Source organism: Carya illinoinensis, chromosome 4 (genome assembly GCF_018687715.1).
Source record: "Carya illinoinensis cultivar Pawnee chromosome 4, C.illinoinensisPawnee_v1, whole genome shotgun sequence".
Lineage (NCBI taxonomy): Eukaryota > Viridiplantae > Streptophyta > Magnoliopsida > Fagales > Juglandaceae > Carya > Carya illinoinensis.
Genome location: NC_056755.1, coordinates 12874470 through 12886147, shown reverse-complemented (window position 1 = coordinate 12886147; position 11678 = coordinate 12874470). Strand labels below are relative to the sequence as shown.

Genomic DNA, 11678 nt, shown 5'->3' with positions numbered 1-11678 from the left:
GTATGTGAGAACCACGATAAATCACATAGATTCCACAGACAGTGCCAACTGTTAAGGACGTGTCCTATTGGCCAATTTGCAACCATTCACTTGAAAATCGTCAAGAAGTCTTGAGAGGTTTCACCTGAAAACACTCCGATGCTTAAGTCAATGAAAAGGAAACTGTAATAAATCTTAATTATTCTCATTTTAATTATCAAAGGTTATCTAGTATATATAGGCTTGCCTGTAATATTTATCTTACCCAGAACTTATCAATGAAGATTACTGCTCAGTATTTTGAGTAATCATATCACTTCCCGACGTCTCCATCCTTCCGTCAAAGGTGGTGTGGTTTATATATTTCTTTAGATTCTTCTTATCTTTTCATGTAGGTCCTAGACTTGTCCTTTAAACTTTTAGGTCCCGTTTGGTTACACAGATAAGATGAAATGTTTTAAATAATAATAAATAAAATATTGTTATAATATAATTTTATAATATTAATTTTGTATTGGGATTTGAAAAAATAAAATTATTTATTATATTTTGTATAAGAAATTAAAAAAATTATAATAATGAGTTGAAATAAAATAAGATGAATTTTTTAATTTTGTGTAACCAATCCAAGCCTTACAATATAATGGACCTGTCGGTTCAAATAGTCCCTCCACGTGTAGTTCTTGTTTTTCTGATTTTACTCATTTTAATAATGTACAATCTTAAGAGATGTTCCCTCTTTTTCCGAGCTCCAAATTTAAAAATCTCTTCCATCCTGCAAACCAAACCCATATTCATTTGAATCATTTCCAATCCGCCTTTCAATTCCCCGATCGAGCCGATCGCTACGTACCTTTCTCACATCCTTACAGTCATATTCCCTCAAATCCAACAACCCCCGCAAATCAACGACCTCAAAGCCCGTCCTCCTCAGAGCACCTGGCGAGAGAGAGAGGGATGGCTCGACGACGAAGAAGCATGCCCTTTTATCTCATTCTTCCGGGTCAGTTTTGTAAGGATTTATTTTCTTTCCTTTTTTATAATCACAGCTGCTACCTTTGATTCAATTTAAACTTCCGAATGGGACGCGTTGTTAGTTTTTGCGAATGTGATTACCGGGTCGAAAATGGGTATGTTTATACTATTTTACTTTTCAGCCTCAAAGATTAGCATCACGAGGAATCATGATCTTCATGGGAAACTTTGGATAGGATATATTGGACTTGACCAAATAAAACTATGTTTATTTGTAAAACAACGTTGTTAGCGTTTAACGTTCTAATCAATGATTAGATGGGGCTAGCAAAGATTTCATTGTGCGACTGCAGATCAATAATGGGTTACTTGATGGTGTGAGTTTAGACTAATTTAAGTTGTCAATTTGTAGAATCAGTTCCTTTTGAATGCACTTATTTGATATGATTAAGTCTGTATGAAGTTGGGTGTAATTAGGATATATTGGAGATCAAACTTCAAAGCGAGCATTAGGGAGTGAGATAAGGTTTGGAGGCTGAAAGTGTTGATGAATGACTTCAACAATAAGAAAGTGCAATCACCAAGGGAATTAAGAAAGATTTGGGGCTTGCCTCATGCCTCACATCATTGATTGTGATCAAACTGTAGGATCATCCGTGGGCTTTAACTTTAGCAAGCAATGTATATCACTCCACACATATCAATCTTTTAAAAATGGATAAAAAGGCATTTGACATGTTTAATATTATCTGCTAACTAAAGACCTTGGTTTCAGATATTCTGGTAACCGTTTAAGATGGATTTACAGTCTACGAACAGTTTTGAAGCCACAAATATAGAACTATGATCACACATTATGTGCTTGTATGTATTGTCGTGTACTGCTTCTTCCTTTTTCTAATTTATGATTTCCATAATTGGATTCATCACACCGCCAAAAAAATTGCTTTCTGAAAAGATTTGTCGTGGTCTACCTTTTATATCTAAAAGCATATGGGTTGCTAATATTAATATTTGTTGGGTTGAATTAATGGTTGTTATCGTTTTTATTTTAACCACAGGCCGTGTAGATCAAATGATGTTTATAAATCAGGCACTGTAACTCCATCCATTAATATGGCTTTCTGTGGTTCGAACTTTCTCGTAGAAGTCTTTTGGCATCTGCATGTTGGCTCCAAGTAAGTTGATGTGCTTCTCTGTTGTGAAAAACCCGTGTTTCACTATTGTCTCCCTGAATAAATAAAATATATCTTCTGTGTTTTCATCACTTGAATTTTAAAGGGCTCGATTGTAACATTAAATAGTCATTTTAGAGTATGGGTCTAGTAGCTTGGACCTTCCTAGTTCATTACAAAATACATTCTTGAAAGGTAATTTCTTCACTCTTGGGATTTTTATTTGATTGGGAGTATGGGTCTAGGGTTCCTTAAGTCTACTTTCTCAAGTGCGCCGTCTCCAATCTGTCATTTAAAAGTTAAAGAAACCATACGTTATAAGGTTGTGTCTAATGCCGGCCAAAATATTATAGTAAGAACTAGTAAATATAGATATCCAAGAAACTAAATCTTCAAGTATCAATTTATATAACATCGAAACTAAGCATGCTTGTGCCTTGCTTTTTTATCTTTTTGGTTCTGCTCTTCATGAGAAAGCGTGCGCGTTTGCAACATGCTGGACCTGATTGGAGAACTTTCCTTAGGCACTCAAAGTGCTTCATGTCCACTTAGATGAACTTTACACTTCGAATCTGACTAGGCATGCTTTTAGTAATTCAATAGGTGTGATCAATGCAAAACGCTAGAAACGTCGGATGTGGTAAAACTGGTAGTCCATTCAGGTATCTAACGTTATTAATTACTTTATTTTACATGTGAAGATTTCCTCGACTAAAATGAAGCCATGCATGTTATTGCTAGTAATAAAAATTACATATAGAACCTTTTCGAGTCACTGAATATCTCATTGCAACTATTTGAGTATATTCCCAGCCAGTTAACTGCTTTCTCGGTACTTGAAACGTGTTTTCTGGTGACACTTTTTTTCTTGGTGTGTTCTGTATGCAACTATTTTTTCATGATTGTTTTAAACGCTGAAGACCAAATAGTTAGCTATAGAAGTTCGTCACAGAAAAATCGTTTAAATTCCCTTTATCTAGGAGGTTAGGGTTTTTGTGAGGCTTGAAAACCTTTGTTTAATCTTCTTGTTCCATCTTACCTCCAAGCTATCCTTATGAGATATTTAATTCCAAATATCAAAGCACAGAAAGTAACAACACTGGAAGTAACAATAAGAAAATAGTCTGTTGAATACATACACAAACACCATATATACCGTCATTGTGGGATGTAAATTGTGCCAACGCTAGAAGAGCCATCTAGAGATAGCATAATATAATAATTCCATGAACTGCATGGAGATTAGGGTATGGTGCAGTTGATCTTAGTTCACTGCATGTGGGTTGATAAAGCGAAATGATCTTTGTTCACTGCATATGGGTTGCTGGAGCAACAAGCTAGCTGATTTTGTTCCATTCCAAGTTCCCTATGAACGACCACTTTTAGGACTAGTGTTTTTAGGTCCAATTCCTACCCTAGACAAAGGGCCTAGTCCCATTGGGCCGACTAACATGCACGAGGTTTGGTTAGATTAGAAATCCTATACACAAAAATGAGAGAAAGGAGCAGGCTTCGTCTATCAAGGAAAAAATAGCAAACTAAGACGATCATTCGGTTGTGCCCAGGCAAGGCACCATAGGACGAAGGGACACCTTTAAAACCGGCCAACATGCTCCCGTTGGCGGTGATCAAATCAAATCAGAATGGCCTCCCTTATCTCAAAATCAGGAGGAGATTTTGCATTAAATTCGGTAACTTGCCCTTTCAAGGAATGTGTCTGTGTTAGACCACGCTGATCCGAACATCCAAAGGATTACCGCATTAATGTTGTGACATGCCTCCTCAGGAGTAGGAGCTGTGACAGCTGTCAACCTATTAGGCCACCTTGAGTGGGAGAAGCTACACAAATCCCTGAGCGGGGTACATAAGACAGGTACTAACTCAATCGCAACTATCTTTGGAATTTACAGCGCACAAAAGGACTAACTTAGGTGTCGGAGTGGCAAACTCCACCATCCCCTGGGGCCCTACTCTTTCTGAACAACTTGTAGGTGGACTTGCTAAGTTGGGTGTGCGAAACATGTCATCAACAAGTGTCTTATATGAAAGGCAAATTAACAAAGCAAAATTCTACTTATTATTCCTTACACCACCAACATGTGATTTATTATTTTTGTCTTTTTATTTAAATACATAGAAATTGATGTGTAAATGTGTTTAAATAGAAAGACAAAAAAAACAAATTATATGTTGGTGTGTGGTGTGGGGATGATAAGTAGCATTTCTCATAAAAGAAGTATATTCAAAGGTCGAAAAAGTTGAAAACCATTAGGGGTTGATTGGGAAACACATCTCATCTCATTTCAAAATTTCTTATAATTTCTTTTTCAAACATCACTCAAAGATAAACATTTTTCAATTTAAAATTTTAACTTTTTCATTTAATTATTACTTCATCATTACAACTTTCCTAACTTTTCAAACAAAACATAAAAAATGATATTCTAACTTAATAATATTTTTATACAACTTTTTCTCTCTCATTTTTCAAAATTTTGTACAATATCTTAATTTAAATTATTTTTCTATTATTTATAGATTTCTCATCTTATTTCATTCTCTAAGTATCTCCTCCTTAGTCTGTGTTATCTTTGGGCAATTGAAATGATGGTGCCAATGGCCGGAGGTGGGTAGTTTCTGCAAGTTAAAGGTGCCATAAAATAGAAGTATAATGCCTATTTCCTTTTTTTTTTTTTTTTATGCTCCCAGATTCATGAATAGCATTTCTTTTCGTCTATTTTTGGTATCCCGTATTTCTTCCTTGTTATTGTTTTTAAGAAGGGTGGGGTAGGAAGAAAATTATTTTACACAGTTAAAGTGAAGAAACGCAGTCTCGAGTCCCATACTTTCAAATTAGCCACCTTTAGACAGCACTCACAAATCGGAAAAGATGACCGAAAAAGAAAAGCTGCCTACCATTTGGGTGTCTACACTCAACGGAGCCCACCCACTTAACCATATATTTCTTCATTTGTCACTTTTTATCTGCTTTCTTTCCCGTTCATTGTTTTGTACCCACGTTGGATTCTCTGCACACTCTCGTAGGTCCCAAGAGCTAACCCAAAACAAAAAGACCTCTCACTTTTCTAGGCTCTAAAGCATTGGAACTCGCGGAAGCAGTTTCTGTCTGTTTAGTATCACTATTGAAACATTTAACTCAAACTTGACTATCCATTCTCTTCTTCTGGAAATAAAATAGCCATCAATGAAAAGTCATGTGATATCCATCCAATGGAGCGATGAAATTGATGGGATTCAGATTTTGGCCGTTAATGATTTTTTTTTTTTGTGGGGGGGGGGGGGGGGGGGGGGGGGGTGTGGTTGTCTCATAGTATTCCCAAACCTCTTCTTTTTCTTTTCCCTTTTCTGCTTTCCCCTTCTGAAGTTTGCAACCTTCTCTGAGTCCCATTGCTATTGGAGGATTTATTACAGAAATGGTTTTAGTTAGAGGATTAGCAAAACCATGTTGGAGATTAGGTACCAGTTGCTCATCAAAAGATGTGTGTTGTGATCCTAAGGTTGTGGGTCCAAATCTAGCTGGTTACCACGAGCAAGGATTTTTTAAATCCATAGTATCTGTGGCCGCAGAATTGGAAAGATTTAATTCCGACGTGCTTAAAGTTTTGGCTAGTTGTGAAAACTGACTCCTGCTATTGAAAAAAAAGTTGTCACAAAAGGTGTTTGTCTTTTTGTGAAGCTTGCTTTTTGCCCATCTTTAAACTTTAATCAAATTAGATCATGTGTTCCACATTGAAACACCATTCTCGTCAAAATATATTCTGGCTTATGGTGTACTGTATAAGTTTCTTGCCCTCCGACTAGCGCAACAAGTTGAAACCCAAGCTTAACCAAATACGTAGTTTGTAGACAGTTCAGGAAGAGGATGATGTGTGTGTTTTCTCACGTTAGTACAGGTTTGTTACTGAGGTTTGTCACCTTTTTGGCCATTAAAGAGCGGGCAAGTTTTAAGTCATTGATAAATACCCATGCCCTTGGAGATATTAATCATTTTGTGCAGACATTTTTTTTTTGTGGCTTTCTTCAAAGACTTATCATTATGGTGCTTTTGAAGTTGTGCCCATCATATCTACATAATGAAACTGAAGAAATCACCAAATCTTGTTCAGAAGCTTTTCTGATTAAGTCAGCGACCCCAATCATTGTTTCCCACTCACAAATCACCATGCACATTGTCTCTGAAGAATTGGAAGTCTACTATGAAGTGGAGAAGCCTCGGTGGAGTAGGAGACGGAGTGGGTTGAAGTTGTGTTTTATTTTAGGAAGAGTTATTATTTAATTAGAGTAAAAAGAGTTATTATGGCTCTCAGTTGTTTTATTGCTCTAACTAGTTCATGTCAGTTAGGATTGTTATTTTTATTAGAATATGAGTAGGTTTTCGTATATGGTTAGGAGTGCATGGCTATAAATACAAGGGTCTGTAGTTAATATGGAATTATCATAAAGAATAAAAAATTTGTGGTTTGTTTCAGCCCTAAGTGGATCGCAATTTATCACTTTTCATTGTATTAAGATCCTGGTTCGATCAGTCTCCCACATATATTACCCAATTCACTATTTGTCAGTCACTAACAGAGCTCTAATTGAGAGTTCTTATTACTTGGATGAACATCTCAAGGGACTTCACCCACTACCCAATTTTTATGGTGGGGGTGGAATTTTGGTTTCGATTTGACCAAAATTAATGTTCAAGTGTTTCTGTTGGGGGTCATTTCCACTTATATTGCCTTTTAAAGTATTTTTTTTCTCTCTCTACTCTACACTTTTCCTGGATTGCCAATGCAAATTCAATCTCAAACACAGCAATTTCCTTATGTATGGGGGTCAGGGGTGGCTGTGTGGAAACAAGGGAACCACACTCAAAGTGGCGGTGTTAGAAACTGTGGGGCAGGTCCTCGCGTAAAAGAAAGAAAGAAACAGATCTGTATAGGTGGTGGGCTCTGGTTCTATGACGGACATATTACAGCTAAAAAACCCACTTGTGCCACTGCCTTATCCCAGGTTGGGAAGTTCTGCACCGCATCGTTTAGCAACTGTTGACATATTGTAGTCTTGTGAAAATTGACAGCACAAGCTGTTGGTGACCAAAAGAAGGGGTTGATCTGATCTAGTTTGTTCTAATAATTATATTGGATTTTGCTTTGCCATGCATTGGACTGGATCGACTTCGGTTGTTGTTCATGGTCATCAGTTTTAGCCTTATCCGGGTTTGAACCATGTCTCTCATGGCACGTGGGCGTTTTGGTCGAGTAATTATTAGATACTTTTCAAGTAAAGGTATGTGATATTCTCATTTTATCATAGGCTACCATATCAATTAAAATTAATATTCATTTAAGTCATTTTAATTACGTGTTATGTTGTAATAGGATTAGAGTATGTAACGTAAGGGCTTGTTTGGGAATAGAGACGATCTCATATCAAAATTTCATTCTCAAATATCATTTAAACACATTTCTCAATTTTACATATTTAATTTTTTATCTAATTATTACTCAATCATTCTAGTTTTTCCAAAATCTAAACAAAACACAAAAATAATATAATTTTTTTGAAATTTTAAAATAAAAATTATGTTAAAAAAATTACAATATAACAATATTTTAACTTTCTAATATTTTTATTCAATTTTTTCTTTCTCATTTCTTAAAATTTAATAAAAACATCTTAATTCAAATTATTTCATTACTATTTATAGAATTCTTATATCATCTCATTATGCAAGTATGCTAAAGTATTTCATTACTATTCATAAAATTCTCATATTATTTCATTCTCAGTACATAATAAATCTCTATTGTAGTTGCAAGTTACTTAAGGAGAGAACATTAATACTTCCACTAATAACAGATATCTAACAAGGAATTTAGCATTTGCTATGTTTAGAACACAAACTCACCTCAATTTATCTTAAATTAATCATTGATGGGAATCACTACTTTTTCAACTTCCTATGAAAAAGTTAAAGTCATATCAACTTCATTCATCTAAATACATATATCAACATATTAAACATATTTCAATGGAATTTACAAAATATTATTATTCACAAATTAACTTAAATCATTTAAGATTATCTTAGCATCTAAATGTAACATGGGGAGTTGATTACTTGTTAGTTAATGAATGAAAGAGATTTCAAGATTTTAAATTATATATATAATAAAGTAAGAAGGGGTGCAACTCAAGAACTCCTCAAGTGGTTACTCATCTTAATAATATTCTTGCTCAATAGGCATGTAGTTTTTTAATCCTAAAAGATATATTTTTTTCTTTATTTATAAATACCTTGCATATATATATTGAAATTGTAATATCTTAATAATTAAATCTAAAAGAATAAGATTAGATTGTAAACCTTCTCTTCCTTTATAACATTTCCTCTCTGTCCTATTATGAGATGGACTGCTTGGCATCTCTTCTTCTCTTTTCTGTATATAACCTTGTTTCCGTCTACTTGAGCAACTAATGTGATACAACTATTGAATAATTATATATATATACTTATTTTTTAATTCATTTTACAATTGATTAATGTGAAAGCATTACTTCATCAAAATTTTAATTTTAGATTTTACGTAACTAGTATCCATTTAAATAAAAATTGTGCATGTCCATTACTACATGAATTGAATAATCATAAACTTAGGAGGAAAAAAAAAAAAAAACCATACTAGCCATAAACCTGCTCCATTTTCTCCCAATCTGTTATCTTCGAACCAACATACTCGGAGATAAATTGAGTGTCATCCTAAATTTAACAATCTTGTGACTTGAAAATGCTTCAAGAATTGGGAAATCCTTTCAAGGAATAAAATATGCTGCAAAGTCTCTAGATTTTACAATTGCGATATCTCATATGATGAGGATAAAGTTAGATGGTATATGAAAATGTCATATTGTTTAGAAATGAGATGTTCTTACTCTTTTTAAAGTTCTAATGAGGTTTTAATTATATCATTGACTAATCTTTTTGAAATATAGGCAATGTGGTTTGCGTTTTTCATTAGGGTGTTACAACAACATTAATAGACTGTCTTCTAATCTATATTGGATGTTTTTTATATTCAATGGTAGGCCAATGTTTAACTTATCGAGTGAATAAGACTCTTCATTTAATTGTATGGTTTATTAATTATTCTTTTTTCATTCATTAAATTTTTAAATAAGAGCACATAAAGCCAAATTCGATATCAGGTGAATAAGCATTTCCACACCTCAGGCCCAATAAAATATAGGTCATAGTCTAACCCATGCGTCTCATTTAATATGAATATGTCCTTAGCTTGTCAATGATAGGAGAATTAGATTATTTTTATATTTAATTGACTGTATGTAATTAACTTAATTTGTTTATACCTTTTCTTTAATTGGTATCCGGTGTCCGAGAACAAAATTCCGAATAATCTTAAAAGTGCACAGGTCCTGGACATGAAATTTCCCGTAAGTACAATTTATTCTTAACAGACGAATAAGAGTTTTCACTTAATAGTATGGTACATTTTGTTTGATTTTTTGTTTTCATGAAACTTTTTCCCGGATAATATTTTAAAGTAAATAGTATGCTTACCATTATTATTTAACAATCTTGAAATCTAATCTCTTAAAAGATTCGAAATACGTTGTTTTCATTTGGGATGGTAACAAGGCAAGAGAGAGGTCAAGAACTGTGGATGAATTATCGATTGTCAAATGAGAAGTGATGATATTAGAGAACATGACTTATCCTTTTTGAAAAAATATGATTAATGTTTTCGATAAAGTCAACACTTTAATTACCATTTGTCTCCTGCCATGGAACTCCCCATGATAAGTGACCAAGAACTGATCATTGAAAGAGCCTATTGATGACAATTAGATTTTGTTCAGAACCAAAATATGTAAATACATGGACGATTTGTAAGGATCTCCTTACTAAAAACTTTGTTAATTGAAGCCTTAACTTAACTTTCCAAGAAACTTATTATTGCACTATGAGATCTCATACAACTATAAAAAGATTATATAAAGAGAGAAGCTACACTCACTAAATCATGGGTCTCGATTTTTTTATTTTTAACTTAATGATTAAAGAAGTATTTTTTAGTAATGTTATGAATTTTTTTTAAAAAAAAATATTTAAGAATATAAAAAAATGAATAAAAAAATCTAAAAAACAAATTGATCTTCTCGGGACGAGTTTCGTGCTACATCCACATATCCTCAGTGGATTTAGCACGGATCTTACGCAAAAGCAATCACTCAAATTGACGTAATTTTATATAATATTTATATTTATTTTATAATAAAAATAATTTTAGAATCTAATAAATCATTTAAGGTCATGTGAATCTGTATAATCTCTCTTGCTAAAATATTTCTTGTTGTACTATTGCATTTGACAGTTTACTATTGAAGACGAGATAATGAAATTATGATGACCTAAATGATGTTGAATGATAAATCATGGCCCCGAAAGAAATAATGGCAAGTCATCTCTTAAAATATAACCAATTTATATATATATATATATATATTTCGTAGGTCATTTACAAGTTTTGCTTGCTGCTTTCTGTCAACAAAATTTCACTCAATTTGGGTTAGAATATAATTTGAAGCCATACACAAAAAAAGTCTTTGTTTTTTTCCTTAAAACAAAGAGAAACCAATTAAGAAAAAAACAGAAACGTGGAGATTCATATTTGAGTTTATCATCTTTGGCCATAACGATTAATGTCAACTTTAAGAACAAATATATAGTTACAAATATAATTGTGCACTAATATTTGTACCAATCTATTATGATTCTTCAAAAAGTCGATTTTATTGAAAACAGTGCTAACTAAAAACAGTAAATTAGTATTAATATACATATTAGTATATAACTTTACTTGTATGTAGTAAAATTCTAACTTTAATATTGAGCAGAAAATAAATTCAGAATAAAGAATAGTTTTAGTTAATAGTAATGTTATATATAGTCGTAGAGTATATAAGTACTATATAGTAATTTTGAAAAAAAATAAAATTTATTATTAAAAAATTAATTTTTTTTATATAAATTTTGTATTTATTTTTTTAAATAATTATACGACGCTTACATATTCATAACTGTAATTATTATTTTTAATATTATATCATGAACTAAATATATTCGGAGCCAGTACCAATATTCGGACCCATCCTCCTATCCAAAACTACAAACAATTATTTTAATCACCGATTAATTGCACCGACCACGCCGTAGTACATGGTTTGCACGAAAAGCTGACGCCACCCAAAATCTTGTTGAGCTCCGATCGAGCGGAGCCGTTATTGAAGCCGAGCCGTATTGAGCCTGTTACGTTAAGAATAATAATAAAAAAGAAAGAATATCCCTCACAAAACGGACGAAAACCGGAAGTATACCGGCTACAGGCGGTGGAGCAAGAGTTGAATTTGGAATGAATTTTGGGTTCATTTCATTTGCTGCAGTAGTGTACCTAACCCAGGTTAAGATTCTAACCCCACATCTGACCCAAGTTGGTTTATTTAAGGTCACAGAAAGTGTGG

General features: G+C 33.2%; 1 long non-coding RNA gene across 2 annotated transcripts; it reads left to right on the top strand.

Annotated features, from left to right (window-relative positions):
- Nucleotides 1-664: 664 nt before the first annotated feature.
- Nucleotides 665-7443, top strand: LOC122306800. 2 transcript variants are annotated; one of them, XR_006241528.1, is made up of 3 exons: nucleotides 674-982; nucleotides 2016-2132; nucleotides 6976-7443. It is a non-coding gene; the product is annotated as an uncharacterized LOC122306800 (long non-coding RNA). The 2 variants fall into 2 exon arrangements; XR_006241527.1 differs by lacking the exon at nucleotides 6976-7443 and having other exon boundaries at nucleotides 665-982; nucleotides 2016-2382.
- The last annotated feature ends 4235 nt before the right edge of the window (nucleotides 7444-11678 follow it).